Source organism: Notamacropus eugenii, chromosome 2 (genome assembly GCF_028372415.1).
Source record: "Notamacropus eugenii isolate mMacEug1 chromosome 2, mMacEug1.pri_v2, whole genome shotgun sequence".
NCBI lineage: Eukaryota > Metazoa > Chordata > Mammalia > Diprotodontia > Macropodidae > Notamacropus > Notamacropus eugenii.
This window is the reverse complement of record NC_092873.1, coordinates 270,528,059-270,545,814: the sequence shown is the minus strand read 5'-3', so window position 1 is coordinate 270,545,814 and position 17,756 is coordinate 270,528,059. Positions and strand designations below refer to the sequence as shown.

Below are 17,756 nucleotides of genomic sequence, written 5' to 3'. Positions count from 1 at the left end.
TTTGTTGAGATTACATCATTAAATTCACCTTCCTGAACACAGGCTCAAGCTGCCTTTCCATAAAAGTTTAAAAACAAAATCATATGGAGTATCTTTCATACAGACTCGTTACTATGGAACAAGAAAATAATAATAACTGAGTTACCCCAATGCAGAAAAATACAAGTGAACACCCTATTCTTCTTCTAAAGTTTACAAGATAGTTTTAGGTCCTAGGGCAGCCCCATTTCTATTCAACTTTCAGTTAGTCAGGACTGAAGGTAAAGGGCCTTTTGTGTGGTTTTGTAAAAAGCCAGCTCAACATTAGGGCAATATAAACATCGGAGCTGATAAAAGTGATAAGATTTAAAAAGGATATTCTGATCCGAGGGAAAGTACCTTGCTACAACCTCAAACAGCTACCACAGTGAGCTCAAAGACCAGGAGATTAATAGGTGGTAAATAAATCCTAAGTCTACTTTATCAAATAATGTTTTCAGAGACAGCGCAAGAGGTGAGAGCTGGCCTCAGAGCCAAGAAAGTCTCCCCCTTTCCACACCTACTAGGTATGTGACCCTGGGCAAGTCACTTAAACTGTCAATGTTCTAGGAAATTTTCAGCTGGATGAGTTGTCAACCTCAGTAGAGGGAGTTTCTTCATCTGTGAGTTTCCAACATAGGTGAAATCAGAGGTCCAGTCCCGATCCCTATCAACTTTAATAACAGTTGCTCAAGCTCTAAATCAGTTGTTTGAAATAGCCGAGTTCATTTTTATATACAAATAAATAGTGGTTAAATTCTCAGGTCAACCCAAAGAAGTCTACTTAACTTAGAATGTAAAAAAGATATTGTATTATAGTAACGCAGAATTGAAGCACCATAGGCAACAATGTTACTATGGGAAAACGCATTTAATGTTTCAGCTGTAGATAACAGAATGGCATTTTCTGACTCTTTCCCCTCTTCCAAAGAACAGAAAATCCCCCTATTTCACTGGTTTAGATAAGGGCAAAGCTACATAAGAGTGAACTGTATTGAAGCTACTTCTTTCTCTTCCCCCTTGCCACCTACAATGCACCCACCCTGTGCAGACCCCACCCCTGATTTCCACAAAGAAGCACAGACCTAGGCTGGGGGTGTTTCAGATTCCATAAACTCTTAAACAGGCATGGGAAAGAGAATTATGGGAATGAAATCATGGCCTGTCAGTAAAAGCTGGAGAGGAGAGTTGAAGTATTCCCAGAATAATACAGCCACACTGCCTAGCACCTAGCAGGCATGCTTAATAAATGTGGGAGTGAACTGTTTATCTGTACTTCTTGGTAACAAGAGAGGATTGGAAAAGAGCAAGGGCATATAGCAAATGAGAGCGACTTTTTAAAGTATTCATAAGACTTGTTTTGTGTAAAGAAGTTTTGTGTAAAGAAGAGTTATTGCCCTCCCCCAACTGGGACAGTAGCAATAAGTTTTTATATGCATAATTTGGGACCAATCTATATTCTCTGCTACATCCACTGTTAACAACAAACAACTGCAAAACTGAAATAGATATGAATGCTTGATTCAGGGTATTCTCACATAACGCAGCAATTAAATATTAAACAATTCAATGGCTAATTCCATCCAACTCAATCTATGACGGAATAAAACATTCCTAAAAATTGGCAGATCGTCTCCACTTTACATATTCATTTACAACATTAATGTTAATTCTTTAATTTCATCACCTGGACTCACTCCACCATATTTTTTAAAAAAGCTAAAATTTAGAATGGTCATAACCTGTGATAACAAGTCCAAAATGTGAGGATGTTCTCATAAAATGCCTGGTAAAGATACTTATCATCCTATACCTACCCACAATACATAATAGCAAACCAAGACTTCGATTAAGGAAGCAAGAGCATTCATCATAACGTGTATTTTTGTTACAAAGGGTGCTTTATTTATTACCACATCATCCTAAACTAAAAGTTCGCCTTTGAAGATAAGAGGCAGACTTCCTTTTCCCCCTCCTTTACCCCCCCCCCCCCTCAAAGCTGGGTAAACAAAGGCACATGGTAAATGAGGGGCCGGCCCGACTAACTACAGGGAGCGCACTAGGGCTCGACTCACTCTCGCCTTCAGCAGCCCCCCCACCTTCCCGCGGACCAGCACAGGCCACCTGAGGGAAGCCGCCCGACCCTGGACTTTCTCCTGGCCAACCTCGCCCGCTCCGACCGTGCCCATTATCGCGCGGAGCTCGGGGGTCCCGTGGCCGAGGAAGCTGCAGCCCCATTGCTCCGGGAGCACCTCGGCGTGCGTGGAAGGGCCCCGCGGCCGAGGGCTGAGCGCGCAGCGCACGCAGCCCACCTGCAGCGGGGCGCGCCCCAGCCCTGCCCAGCAGGGCCAGCACCGGCGGGGACCACCCTTGCCCCACTGCCCTTCGGCCGAGTCGCGCCCGCGTCACCTGAACCAGGATCCCAGCGCTCCGCAGGGCTGTCTGCTCCCGGGCCCGCGCCTCCCCTGAGCTCCGAGCAGCCGCCGCCGCCGCCACTGCCACCGGGAGGAGCCCAGAGCGCTGTGGCCGCTGCGCCACGACTGCGGGTTCGGGTTACCGCAGAGCGACTCCTTAAAGGGGCCGCCCCGCCCCCGCCCCCGCCGCTCCCGAGGCCCTGGGCGGTCGCCAGCCCCCGGACAGTTCCCCTCCCCCTGGGGGCCGGGCGCACTGGGGCCCCCTCGTGTGCGACCGACCTGCAGGCGGCCGGGAAGGTGCGGGGCGGGGCGGCACCCCCGCTGCTGGGCCCTGCCCAGACCGGGCAAGGGTAGGGGAGGCACGCTCTGGGCCACGTGGCGAGCCCGGGACCGCCCCGAACCCGGACACGTGGAGGCTCGAAAACTGGTTTGGAGGGCTCATGGGCGAGGATGCTCCCAGACTGAGTTTGGGAGGTGGGATGCCCCAAAGTGCGTTAGCATAGCGTGCCAGGAGGTGAGTGTGTGTGCATCCTCACATTCACACAGGACACATATGTACATATATACAAACTATATACACATATATTATCTATTAACCTATACATCATATATACACATCTGTACATGTGTGCCTGTATACATATTCTTTATCCGTGCATTTTTATACTCGCCCATGTATTTACACATATGCACATCTATGTGGCTGTTGTTCGGTGGTTTTGGTCCTGCTGACTCTTCTGACCCCAATTAGAGTTTTCTTGGCAAAGATACTAAAGTAGTTTGCCACTTCCTTCTCCAGTTCATTTTTACAGATGAGAAAACTGAGGCAAATAGGGTTAAACCCAAGGTCATACAGCTAGGAAGTGTCTGAGACCAGATTTGAACTCAGGAAGATGAGTCTTCCTGACTTCAGATCCAGAACTTTATCCACTGCCACCTGACTGCCCACACATATACATATATACACATAGATTTACACACATATATACACATACATCTAATTACACCTATATTTACATATACTCATTGTGTATTGTGTATACACATACATTTCTGTATAGATAAATTATGTACACCATGCACATGTCTACAATTCGTTGTATAGCGTGTTGTGTGTGTACACGTGTGTATAGATTGCCATACGCACTTGTTTATTATAGATTGTAGATACATGTGCATGTCTATACATATCTTTTCATACATATATATTTAGAAACATATGTTAAAGAATACTTTTATATAACATGTAATAATTTTATATGTTTATGACCAGTACTTCCCTAGATTCTCATTCCCATGCAAAAGATTTATAAGGAGGCATTTCTTACTCTCCCCTGGCCCCAGTGAGGTGATCACATATAATTCCCAAGTGTTTACCCTTCTTTAGCACAGTCAGTTCAAATACTTCAAATCCTTGACAAGTAGATTCTGGTTTCACATTGCTGATTTACATGTGGACACATATAAATACACAGTAGACAATCAAATATTTGTCTAAGTAAACTTACTTACCACTTTCTTGAACCCTTCACTAATCTGTCTCCCAGCTGCAAGAAGTTTTCTTTCCATTCAGATTGTCCTAGAGTTCTTGGAGCTTTTCTTTGTAGAAAAACCCATATTTATTCTTGTTACTTTATTTGTTAACCCCACCTTCCCCCAAAGACGAACGTTACTTCCTGGAGGGCAAGGTCTTATCTTGTATCTCCAACACTCAACACAATGACTATCACAAACTAAGAACTTAGTAAATACCTGTTCATTGTTCAGATATGAGACAAATAAGCATGAATTGTAAATCATGTTCTACAAAGTTACAGAATTAAAAGCCAACAAGCTGTCTCTCATTAATGTATTACGATCATGTAAGATTTCTTGAAAAACACATTGAAGATCTTTGTTCAAAGACCTTATTCTTTTAAAAAAATATTTTGTTTTTACCATACCTTTCAAATGTCTAGTACCAAATTCTCTCCCTTCCTCCCATGCTTCCCTCACTCAATGAGAAACGATATCAATTATACATGTGAAATCATGCAAAATGTATTTCCATATTAGCTATATCACCAAAAAACAGCAAAAAAGGTGAGAAAATTATACCTGTACCCAGAGTTCATCAGTTCTTCTTGGAGATGGAGAGCATTTTTTCATTACAAAATGATGAATGATGAAATAATGGAATGAGATGATTGGAACTGTCTTGGATCCTTGATCAAAGTAGCCAAGGCTTTCTCAGTTGATCATCATTACTTCACTGTGCAAAATGATCTCCTGGTTCTTCTCACTACACTTTTTTATCAATTTATATAGATTGTCATGTATTTTTTTCCTCAAACTACCCTTCTCACCATTCCTTATAGTGCAATAGTGCTATAAATCACTATATATGTAAATATATATGTATATGTATGCATGTATATGTCACAATCATATGCCACACCTTGTTCAATCATGTCCCACTTGATAAGCATCCCCTCAGTTTCCAATTCTTTGCCCCCATAAAAAGAGTGGCTTTAAATACTTTTTAATACAGAGGTCATTTTTATCTTTGCTCTCTTTGGGGTACAGACCTGGTAGTCATACTGCTGAATCAAATGTCATGCAGTTTGATAATCCTTTGGGCATAGTTCCAAATTGTTCTCCAGAATGGTTGGACCAGTTCACAACTCCAACAGTTTTTTAATGTACCTATTTTCCCTTATCTGCTCCAGCATCAGTTATTTCTAATAGATATGAAGTGGTACCTCAGAGTTGTTTTAATTTGCATTATTCAAACAGTGATTTAGAGGTTTGTTGTTTTTTTCATATGATTAGAGATAACTTTGATTTCTTCTTCTGAACATTGTCTGTTCTTATCTTTTCACAATCTATCAGTTGGGGAACGGCTCATATTTTTATAAAATTGACTCAGTTCCCTATATACTTGAGAAATATGGCCTTATCAGAGAAACTAGCTGTAAAAATTTTTGACATTGCTTGATTGTCTATAGTACTTTTTAGCAAAATGTAGTTTCTCTGCTTATTTCTTTTAATTAGGCCTTTTTTGTTTTGCTTTGTCTGAGAATGTGATTACTAATCCTGCCTTTTTTACTTCAGCAGAAGCATAATAGGTTGTGCTCCAGCCCCTGTATCATATTTTCTTCTATTTATCCTTCTTTCTCCTCTCTCTCTCTCTGTCCCTCTGTCTCTGTCTCTCTGTTTCTGTCTCTCTGTCTCTGTCTCTGTCTCTCTCTCTCTCTCTCTCTCTCTCTCTTTCTCTCTCTCTCTCTCCTATCCCTCCTCAAAAGTCTATTTTGCTTCTGTCTACTGCCTCCCTTTTGTCACACATACATCCACATTACTTATCCCCTTCTCCTCCTATTTCTCTACTGGGTAAGATAGATTTCTATACCTGAGTCTGTGTGTATATTCTTCCCTCTCTGAACCAATTTCAATAAGAGCAAGGTTCAAGAATTGCTTGCCACCCCACCATTTTCACCTCCATAAAACTTCTTTGTAATACCTCTTTTATGTAAGAAAAATTTCCCCATTCTACCTCTCCCTTTCCCCTTCTATCAGTGCATCTCTCTTTCTCACCCCCCCTTTAAAAAAATCATTTCAATATAATCAGTTCACATTCATGCCCTCTGTCTGGGTAGATGCCTTCTAACTATCCTAATAATGATAAAGCTCTTAGGAGATTACATGTATCATCTTCCCATACAGGAATGTAAATTGTTTAGCTTTATTGAATTCTTTATAATTATTCTTTCATGTTTACTTTTTTTATGCTTCTCTTGAGTCCTGTGTTTGACTGTCAACTTCTCTATTCAACTCTAGTCTTTTCATCAGGAATGGTTGAAAGTCCTCTATTTCATTAAATATTCATTTTTTCCCCTGGAGGATTACACTCAGTTTTGCTGGATGGATTATTCTTGTTTGTAATCCTAGCTCCTTTACCTTCTGGAATATCATATTCCAAGTTGTCTGCTCTTTTAACATGGCAACTGCTAACACCTGTATGATCTGGTCTGTGACTCTGTGATATTTGAATTGTTTCATTCTGAATGCTTGCAACATTTTTACTTTGACCTGGGAACTCTGGAATTTGGCTATAATATTCCTGAGAGTTTTCATTTGGGGATCTCTTTCAGCAGGTGATTAATAGATTCTTTTAGTTTCTGTTTTGCCCTCTGAATCTAAGACATCAGGGTACTTTTCCTATATAATTTCTTGACACATGATATATAAGCACTTTTTTTAATCATGACTATTCAGTTAGTTCAATAATTCTTAAGTTATCTCTCCTGGATCTATTTTTCAGGTGAGTTGCTTTTCTGATGAGATATTTCACATTTTCTTCCATTTTTCTTTATTCTTTTTGACTTTGTTTTATTATTTCTTGGTGTCTTATGGAGTAATTGGTTTCTGCTTCCCCATTTCTAATTTTTAAGGAATTATTTTCTTCAGTGAACTTTTGTATCCCTTTTTCCATTTAACCAATTCTGCTTTTTAAGGAGCTTTTCCTTGAGCAAATTGTAATACCTCCTTTTCCATTTGGCCTATTCTACTTTTTTAAAGTGTCATTTTCTTTAGTATTTTTGTGCCTCTTTTACCAGGCTGTTAATTCTTTTATTCACAATATTCTTGTGTTACTCTGATTATTTTTCCCAGGTTTTCCTCTACCACTCTTATTTCTTTCTTTAACTCTTCTAGGAATTCTTGTTGGACATGGGTCAATTGGCATTTTTCTTTGAGGCTTTGCTTGTACCTGTTTTTAAACAGCATTATCTTCTTTTGAGTTTGTTTTGGTCTTTTCTGCCACCATAGGAGTTTTTTATGGTCAGGTTTTTTTTATTGTTGTTCTCTCATTTTCCAGCCTATTTCTTCACTTCAAACTCTATGTTAAAGTTGGACTCTGCTCATGTAGGGGTGAGGAGATACTGTCCCACACTTTAGCTTTCTTGTGTTGTTTTCAGAGCTTGTTCTGGGGATCTGCAAGTTTTTTGCTTCCAAGCTGATGTAATCCAGAAATTGTTGTGGTCACTGCTCTCCTGGTCTGCTCTGTGATCTCTACCCAGGAAGAGCTCCTTCTCCCTTACATCTATAAGTGCTAATACTCCTCTTGGCCTTGGAACTGTGACCAGGGTCCATGCTCCCTTGTGACCAATGAGAACTGTGACCCAAAACTGCTTATGGGCATTAGAATTACCAGTCAATTCCAGGCCCTGTACCCAGGGCCAGCAAAGGGTCTCTTGTGATCTGTTTCTGACTAATTTTATGACCTCCTTCTTTACTGTCTCTGGGCTGAGAGTCCCCAAGGTTGCTGCTACTGCTGCTGTTGCTGTCACTGCCACTATTATGCCTGTCTCCAAGACCTGCCACTGGTGCTGCTGCTGTGCTCTGGACTGGCCCCCACTCTGGTGTCATAGATCTCTCCTGCTGACCTCCTAAGTTGTGTTAGGCTAGAAAAATGTCTCACCAAGACCTCTTGTTGTCTTTACTACTCCAGAATTTGATTTGAGGAGCTGTTTCAAAGTTGTTTGGAGGGGAACATTAAGTGAGTTCAACTGGGTTACTGTCTGTATTCCACCATCTTGGCACCGCCTAGTGACTTCCTCATTCTTAATATAAAGCAAAGCATAAACTGAGCCAAAGATGCGGATGTCTTAAAAGTTTTGGTGAAAGATCCAAATGTTCGAGAGATTCTTTATAGAGCTAGAAAGAATCTCAAAGGCCATCTAGTCTAATTTCTTCATTTTTATAGGTGAGGAGACATATGCCAGAAAGGTTGTTGACTCATCTTGCCATAAGTGATAGTATTTCAACCCAGGATTCTGGCCTCCAGAGGCAATGTTCTTCTCACTATACCACACTGCCTCCCTCATAAGGGATGTTTCTGTTTGTAAATTACACTGGGCCAATTGTATCTGCAAACACATTAGAGTTTAGCCTCAAAATCCACATGGTAGGGAGGGTATATAATCAATGAAGAATACAGTTGGATGCAGCCTTATAAAGTTAGTCTATCAGTGTATATATCTGGACAGATCAGACAAACAGTGAAATAAACCCAAAATTGAAGAAAAGTAGGGTGATGGGCTAAATTGCTATTGGGAAATAATACATTTCTATGAAAGACCTTAAGCTTTTCCCTAGAGACTCATCTTTTAAACACCAATATTCTTCCAGTGATACTATCTGGTTGTGAATCATGGAACACTACTATCTCTGAATGACCAAAACTGCTCTTTACCCAAAAGACAATGGAAGCATGTATAGTGGGCCACGGCAGCAGCACAGATTGAAAGGCAGTGTGGTATAGTAGAAGAGAGTAATGGACCAGGGCAAACACTGCCTTAAATATTGTATTCGATTATGAGCAAATCACCTCTCTAAACCTCAGTTTCTTTATCTCTAAATTGGGTATAACACTTGTAGTATCTCCTTCACATAAGTGTTGTGAGCCCCCAATGCAATAATCTATACAAATGTCAGTTATTGTTATCATGTTACCATTCATGAATGGTATGCAAGAAATAATACAAAAGATATCAGAGATTTATGGCTAGAAAGAGAGATGGGATGGTCTTGTAGCTAGAGGAAAGGGTAGCATTGTTCTTTGCAAATTTTTTCACCTGGAAACTTCTTGGTGTTTAACATGATTTTTTATGCAGAATTCAACAATGAAAACAGAATATCTCTATGATGTACCGTTATTATGTGACACATGAACTTTTATATAAAGTAGCTAGTCGGCAAGCATTTATTAAGTGCCTATTATGTGCCAAGCATTGGGGATACAAAGAAGGGAAAAAAGACAACCCTTGCTCTTAAGGAGCCCATGTTCTGATGGGGAAGACATCATGCAAACAACAATATGCAAACAAGATAAGACAGGATAAATTAGAGATAATTGACAGAGAAAAGGAATGAGTGTTAAAGTAAATAAGGAAAGGCTTCTTCCAGAAGGTGAAACTTTAGCTGAGACTAGAAGGAAGTCAGGGAAGCCAGGAGGCAAAGATGGCAATACCCTGCACAGTAACAGAGAAGTTAGGAAGAGGGAGGGGTTGGGGTCGGGGGAAGAGATATGAGCTTTTGTACATATAATACTGTACCTCATGTGTAATACTGACCACCCTGGTCCCACCACCCGAAGATCAGGTGTGTTACATCTCTCTCTTCCTCAGGTTTTCTGGTATCCCTAAGGGGACTGGAGGATATCTAGGCCCTCTGTCACCAGCTTTAGCCCCCAATAATAGTGTTCCTCCCCATTAAGTGTAAAGAACCTGAGTTCCATTGGCTATGAACAGTCAGATTAACTTTTACACAGAAATATTTATTTCAGAAGGCATAATCACAAATAAACAAACTTACTCCCCTGATACTTAGAAGGCATAATCCTCCTTCCCTCTTGAACCACCTAAGTCCTTGGGGAAGGGAAGAGAATTGGGTTAATAGCTTAGCTTAGTTCCAATACAGCATAGTCCTACTTCTAATTCAAAAACCCCTCTCAGGCTCAAGTTCCAGGAACCCTAATTTCTCAGGATTTCCATGCTAGGCCGACTGGCTCTACCATCACATCTATAATCCTGGCTTCAAGTTTGCCAAGGTTCCTTTGAGGATCACCGCCAATACCTGAAACTGAGGATAAACACAGAGCAAAAACAAACACCCGCCCAGGACCATTTCTCAGAGGCAGGGGTAAAAGAAAGGAATAGAGGAAGCACTTCCTTTCCCTCTCACCTATTGAATTAATGACTTCCAAACACCTAGACAAAAGATGGCAGAAAAGAGCAAAGTCGAAGAGGAGTACCAACTCAGTCTCACCAGTTTTAAAGTTACAGGCAGCCAATCAAAGGAGACTTCTCCCACCCATGTGGTAGGAAATGCAGACTCCATGTATACTCAAAAGGTCCCTCAGAGGCCTCCATCTCCATGTTAGAACTGGGCATACCTAGAGAAGCTTGAATTATATACATATTAAGTTAAAGATGTCCAACAAACATTTGAAGATATGAGACTGGAAGTCAGGGAAAAGGTTAGGACTGCACAGATACATCCAAGAGTCATTAGCATAATGATAATTTAAACCATGGGAACTGATGAGTGAAATTTCATCAAGTAAAACAGTATAAACAGAGAAGAGAAGAGGACCCAGGACAGAGTTTGGCATGACCCAAAGCATAATATATATGAAGATCCAGCAATGGAGACAGAGAAGGAGAGAGCAGGAGGGTAGAAAGAGAACCAGGAAGAGTAGTCACAAAATCTTAGAGAAAAGACAATATCAAGGAGGAGTGATCATCAGTGTCAAAGGCTGTGCTACAAAGGCGTAATAAAGTCTGATTTGATTGAGAGGCAGGTGAGATAGAGAACTTTTTCTGTATGCTATGTGAAGTCGCTGCTTAGGAATCTCCAGGCCAAGAGTTTAGTTATTAAAGTAAAACTCTCGATATGTAACTGACCATTCTGTCAGTTGTATTCTGGGAGTCATTTGGTAAATATGACTATTGTTTCTAATTCCATTTTTCAAGTTTTAGTATGTTGTTGGTTTTGGTGTACATTACTAAAATTCTCGATAAGGGATTAGTCCTTATGACCTCTAACGTAAACAGCTCTAAATCCTACACGTGTATCAATCTTCTGAATACCTTTTGTTATGAATACAATATGTTAATCCTTAAATCTCTGAAATGAAACTGTACAGGGCTCTTAGGCCCTTCACTTGTGCTATATCACATGTTAGATTAGTAGGAGTCTTGTCACAAGCTGTTTATGCTTCTTATGATTTGGAGAGAACAAAAAAGATCATTCAACAGCTTGCTACTTTTGCTTAATATCAGAGATTACTTCCAAGTCTAAACATCCTGTATCGTATCTAAATCTACATCAGCTCTAAAACGTGCTTTATATAATAAAGTAACTGCAAATTCTGATCAAAGGAATGAATAACTCGGACTTGAAAAGACTGATAATGGAACATACCTCCCACTTTTTGGCTGAGAGGGAAAGGACTAAAAATACAGAATGAGATATGCATTCTTAGACATGGACCATGTGATGATTTACTTTGCTTGACAAAGAAAAGTCTTGTGGAGAGGAATAGGCTAGTGAGTAGTGAGAGATATGAAAATAAATTAATAAAACTTTTTAAAAATTAAAAACCTTTTTTTAAAGAAGAAATATTTTAAAATTCAAAAGACAGATATAGTTAACTTTATGACAACCTTGCTAAAATTTATAAATATATATTATTTTTTTTAAAAAAGTTACAGGTCACAAGTTCTTATATAGTCTCCTTTATTGTCCCTCTTTGTAAATTTAAATGTTTGTGACTGTTGAAATTGTTGTCTACAAAAAAGGAAGAGAATACCAGCTGTACTAAAACCAACAGAAGTCCTGAATTTGGGCAAAAATGATCCTAATGGTTCAGAATGCAGTGATAAGGCTAAGAATGATATGGAAGGAGAAAAATAAGGTGATATTCATCTGCAAAACATACCATTTCCCTCCTTAGAGGGCATAATTCAAGCAAATGAACTTGTTCATGGCTTTAACATGCAAAAAGCAAGCTGAACTTTTAGCTTTTGAACAAAAAAGTCTGGAAACAATTCAATTTTATTCAATTCAACAAGTACATATTAAGCACTTAGGAGACATGAGGCTTAGCATCGGGGATACAGAGACAAACACAAAACTGCTTTTTAGATTTCAGTCTGCTCAGTGGAAGGTAAGAGGCAAGAAACAATATGTACAATTATGTATATATACAACACATATGCACAATAAATATAAATACATTTTGAGGGGAAGGAGAGCACTAACAACTGGGGGGAATCAAAAGAGGTCTCCTGAAGGAGGTGGGACTATCACTGTGCTTTGAGGGCAGTTATGGATTATTCTGGAAGGTCAACATGAGAAGCAAGAACCTTCTGGGAAGGGGAGGAGACACAGCTGGGAGATGGAGTACTGTGTACATGGAATAGCAATTAGTCTAATCTATGTGGAGTGTGTAGTGCAGAAGAGGCAGTAATGTGAAATCAGGTTGGAAATACAGGTTGGAACCAGACTAGAGAGACCCTTAAATAACCCACAGATCCTTGAGGCAGTAGGGAGCCAATGAAGTTATTCAAACAGATGAGTGTCAGACCTGAGTTTAAGCATATAAATTTGGCATTTATTTAGAGAATGAATTGGAGAAGGGAGAGACTGAAAGGAGGAAGATCAATGAAAAGATTATTCTAATTACAAAGTGTGAGTTGATGAGGGCCTGAACTAGGATGTTAGCTGTATGAATAGGGAGAAAGAGAATAGATGCAAGAGATGTTATGGAGGTAGAATAGACAGGACTTAGCAAATGGTCAGATGTGGAAAATATTAAGAAAAGTGAACAATCAAGTCCAGGGAAGGATGATGCTGTCTGCCAGAAATAGAGAAGTTGGGAAATCAGGTAGATTATGGGGCACCAAAATATGTTCAAAAATATGAAAATTTGCCTTGATAGGTATTAACCATTGATAAGCATTAAATACAAAAAAAATGTTCTTGGTACATATGTGGGGTTGTGAAAGTGATTACTCGTTTTACCAGGCTTACAATTTGAGTATTCCAAACACACGACTACTTTTTTTGTGAAAGCAGAGAGAAAAAACAATACATTAAAACTCTGACCTCAAAGGCAAGAAACTGACTCCAAAAAAGGAAAATGTGGTAAGCAAACCCCTGATTGGTTATGAAAAATAAGTTTTCTTCCTACAATTGTGCATTAAATGTAGTTTGCTAAAGAGTTTTTGTGAAAGGGATGAATTGCAATGTTATAATTTTTCGTTATCTACAAAATATAAATTTACATGAATCAGTGATGCTAAAACCAAAGAAGTGATATTTGTGGGTCCTTGAGTAAAAGAAGTGATGAAAGACAAACATTCTGAAGAACAACCGGAGTCAGATGAAGAAGGTACATGAACAAAGGTTTTTTTTAAATGGCTGAAAACTTTTGGAGAAACTATAAGGCACAAGATATCAGTTAATATGGTTAGTACAATCTTAACTCTCATCCACAACTTTTCAAACAAACACCTAGAAATAGCATCAGACAAAATCCTTATCAATAAATCTAAGGAAGAATAACAGCAATTCACTTTTTCAGTACAAACTGGTGTAAGGAGATAGAAGTATGTGAACTCTAGGAATTCGAGCCTAGCTAAGGGCATGGCTGAGTACAGAACCTTCCTGTAGAGTGCCTGAAGTGAGGCATATAGTTGTTACAGCAAGAAGAGGTCCTAGAGTCAGCAGACAGACCTGATTGCGTATAAGGAATAGGAACAGAAGCTGTCAGTTCTGTTGCTCTGAAGCCTCAACTGGATAACAGACCAAGTGTGGATTGAGAAAGGCACCTGCCCCTAGGGGAAGCAGACCAAGGCAAAAAGTTCCTGAAATTGAGTACTGAGCAAGGAGCAAAAACCTGAGTAAGCAGCATTGGGGTGGCTCCATCTCTAGAGCAGCATCTTAAATCCAATCCAAATCCTGAAGCTAAAGAAAATTCAGTCCAAAGAAGAGCATTAAGGTCTTTTGCTCTAAAACTGAAGCCTTCCAGATAATTGAATGTAGCAGGAGCTAGGCAGCAGTCTACTGGAGCTCCATCCATGGCAAGCCTATGTTTGTGTTACTCTTACCCAAACTGGGGTCCAGAACTTATAAAACTCAGGTTAAAAGAGAAGTGAACAGACTTTTCTCCAGATAGACCTTTGAAGGACACTAAAAGCTTGCACATCTCTAGCTTAAGCTATACCCCTGAGACCCTTGATGACCCCCTAAGATCTTTGAAAAATATAGCACTTAATACCCAGAGATTATCAGCAGAATGTAAGAGAATACAAAACAGGATAGATCAAGCCCCAGACATTCCCTCCAGAAATACTCAGATCTTGGCCCTCACCCAAAGTCTCATTTCAGAATATAAGGCTAGAATAATGATTAAACAATGACAAAAAAATGACTTCTACCATAATCTACAGTTATAGTGACAGGGCCCCCAAAGATATAATCCAAAAAGAATGACTTCAAAGTATCTAATGCAAAGTCTCACATTAAAACATATCTTAGATACAAGATTCTTCTAGAATTCCTTGAAGAAATAAAGCAAGAATGTCTTTAAGGAGTTTGAAATGATATTATAAATGAAATGAGAGCATTAGAGGAGAAAGCTGGGAAGAAAAAAGAGAGTTCTTTCCAAAGACTTAGAGGGAAAATAAATAGTTTAGTACAAAAGATACAATACCCTACCCAAGCAATAGACTCCATGAAAATTAGAATTGACCAAGTTGAAGTTAAGTGATAACAAGAAACTTAGAAACATCAAGAAATATGAAAATAAATTCAGTAGACTGAAAAATGGAAGAAAAAGATAGCTCACATCAAAAACAATTGAGCAGGAGAATAGACCAAGGAAACATAATTAAAGAATCATGGGACTGCCTGAAAATTGAGATAGAGAGAGAAAGAGAGAGAGAAAGAGAGCCCGGATATATTTTTTAAAAATCAGAAAAGAAACTGTGTAGATCTTATTAGAACCAGAGAGCAAAATGAAAATAGAAAGAATTCTATTCTGAGGTTCCCTAAAGGAAATCCCAAAATAACAATTCCCATAAATATTACAGCTCCTGTCCAGAGTTTTCAGGTCCAAGGACAAATACTACAAGCAGCCAGAAATAAAGAATTCATGTATGAAAGAACCACAGTAAGGATCACACAAGATTTGGCAGACACTACTATAAAGAAGCAGAAATCATGGAATGTAATATTCCAAAAGGCAAAATATATAGGGTTACAGCCAAGAATAACTTACCCAGAAAAACTGGGAATACTTCTACAGGGGAAAGTACAGGCATATAATAATAATACAAAAAACTAATGCCCTTTTAAAAAAGACTATGAAATTATGAGATATATCCATGTATTATTTTCATATTTGAATTGCTTCCTGAAAACCTTCCATCAAGAAATCTCCACACTATAAAAATGATGCCAATGCAAGTAAAATCCAAATATGCTGCTTAGCTACAGTTGGCCACTGAGGAGGGATATTACACAAACATGATACAATAACAAATTATTAGTAACTACATTTTGGAGTTTTAAGTATTACAAACCTAGAGCTAGAAGGGTTATTAGAGGCCACTGGATTCAATCCCTTCATTTTAAATATGAGAAAACTAAGGATCAGAAAAATAAAATGATTTAAGTAGGGTAACCCAGTAAGTATTTGAGAGAGAATCTCAGTCCAGTTTTTCTTGACTCCAAGTCCAGTGCCTTGTCCATCATGCTATGTTGAAGAGAAAAAAATTTTTTTAAGAGAAACTCTGATTCCTATGAAAAATGTAGGTGATATACAAAATCCAAAGTCATATTTCAGGTTGGAATAAATCCTCCCCTTCCACTTCACAACCCCAAGAGAAAGAAATTAGCTTTACATCCTTATGAACCAGCACCTTCTGTAGCCTGGATCTTGGGTACTTGTTCTCAGAATGGAAATTTTAGGTTCCTGGCCAGGAACCCCCAAAATCTATTTTATTTGCAAAGAACATACAAAAGTAACTTACTACTTCATTTCTATCTACCTGACTTGTTTCATTCATTAAAACTTTGGAAGATTTTGAATGAACAAGAGAATTGATTACTATTTCCAAACGTTAAGGGAAGAATTACATATTGTCTGCACTAATTACTTACAAATCATCACTATATCACATGCTTGTATACCTCTCATACTCCAAACAATTCCTGGAAACATTATATCTTCCTCTCCCTTAGAAATTCCTTTTTTTTTTTGCCAAAAATAACATTTGCGGAATTAATCTCCATGAGTCATCTCTGTAACCCCTTTTAACTAATAACTGTTCTTCAAAATAGGCTGTTTTGTAGATGTCTAGAAGTGTCCGGTAACCTTTATTGTTTTTTAAGCTTTTCTAAACATTGCTGTCATTTCGCAATAATCTGCATCCCCAATAGAGCTTTTTTTTGTAGTAAAGAAGTACTGGATTTTGTTGTTGTTGTTGTTCGGTTGCTTCAATCATGTCTCACTCTCTATGATTTCATTTGGGATTTTCTTGACAAAGATGCTGGAGTGGTTTGCCTTTCCCTCCTCCAGCTCTTTTTACAGATGAGGAAACTAAGATAAACAGAAGCCAAGTGACTGCCCAGCATCTTACAGCTACTAAGCGTCAGAAGCTACCTTTGAACTTCAGTCTTCCTGACTCCAAGCCCAGTGATCAATCCACTGTACCACTTAGCTGCCCTTAAATAAAGCAGGACAATTAAGCAAAACAAATTGACATTAATTATGTTTGATAGGGCATTACTCTGAGCAGAGTTCTGTTTTCCTTATATTTTAATGCTGTTTTCTGTGGTTTCCCTTTACATTACTGTGTCCCTTAAATATACCATTCCTTTGGTGCATCTACTTTTACTCTGTAGCAGTTCATACAAGTCCTCTCAAGTTTCTCAGAATTCCTCATTCTTACCACACAGTATAATGTAATTTATGCAGCCATTCCTCATTTGATAGGCACTGATTCATAACCTGCCCCCCCTCCACCAGTTTTTGCTATCACAATGAAGATCCTTCTTTATGTGGTAATTTTTTTTTGAGATTCCATATCCTCTATAATAAAATTTAAAAGGGAAAGAACACTTAGGAAATCCTATCCTCCAACATAAACGGTATGTTTTCAGTAAAGTTTTATAATAAACATTCCTCCTAAACCAGGATGGAGTGTCATTTTGTGTTTTTATGCTATCCCTGTAAAACATACCAATTTACTTTCAAGTTACTGTTCACTAAAATCATAGTGATGTGAACAGACAAGGAACTGGCCTCAGAGTCACAAAGGCTTGTGTTCAAATTCTTCCACTTAACAAGCTGCTTAACCTCTAAGTACCCCAAGCAATTCTCTAAGATTCCAAGTTGCAGAGAGGGTACCAGTCTACCCTGGTAGAAAAAGTTCCTCACTGGCAGCTTCCTCATCTGATGAAATCATGAGTCTGATTTTAAAAAAAGTCTATAGATTAGGACAATATTAGAAGATAAGAAGAAATAAAACCAACCATCTATTTAGATTGATATTTAGCACCACTTTTAAACCTGACTTGTTTGAGACCCCATTTTTAAATTTTCACTTTCATTTCCTAAATAAAAATGTGTATTCTTCTTAGCCTTTTACAATGATTACCTTTGCAAGGATGGTCCCAGGAGTGTTCTTTACTGTAGAAACCTCTCTCAAGCTGTTTCTTCATTTATAAAGTGAGGATAATGGGTCTAATAATAGCACCTTCCTCACAAGGTTA

General features: G+C 38.8%; 1 protein-coding gene across 1 annotated transcript in view; it reads right to left on the bottom strand.

Moving 5' to 3' along the window:
• TLCD4 (TLC domain containing 4) overlaps positions 1-2,600 on the bottom strand; it is a 72,588-nt gene extending 69,988 nt beyond the window's left edge. Inside the window, exon 1 of the mRNA XM_072644071.1 lies at positions 2,428-2,600. The gene's annotated coding sequence lies outside the window, so the exon portion shown is untranslated. The remainder of the gene's footprint in view (positions 1-2,427) is intronic.
• Positions 2,601-17,756: the final 15,156 nt, after the last annotated feature.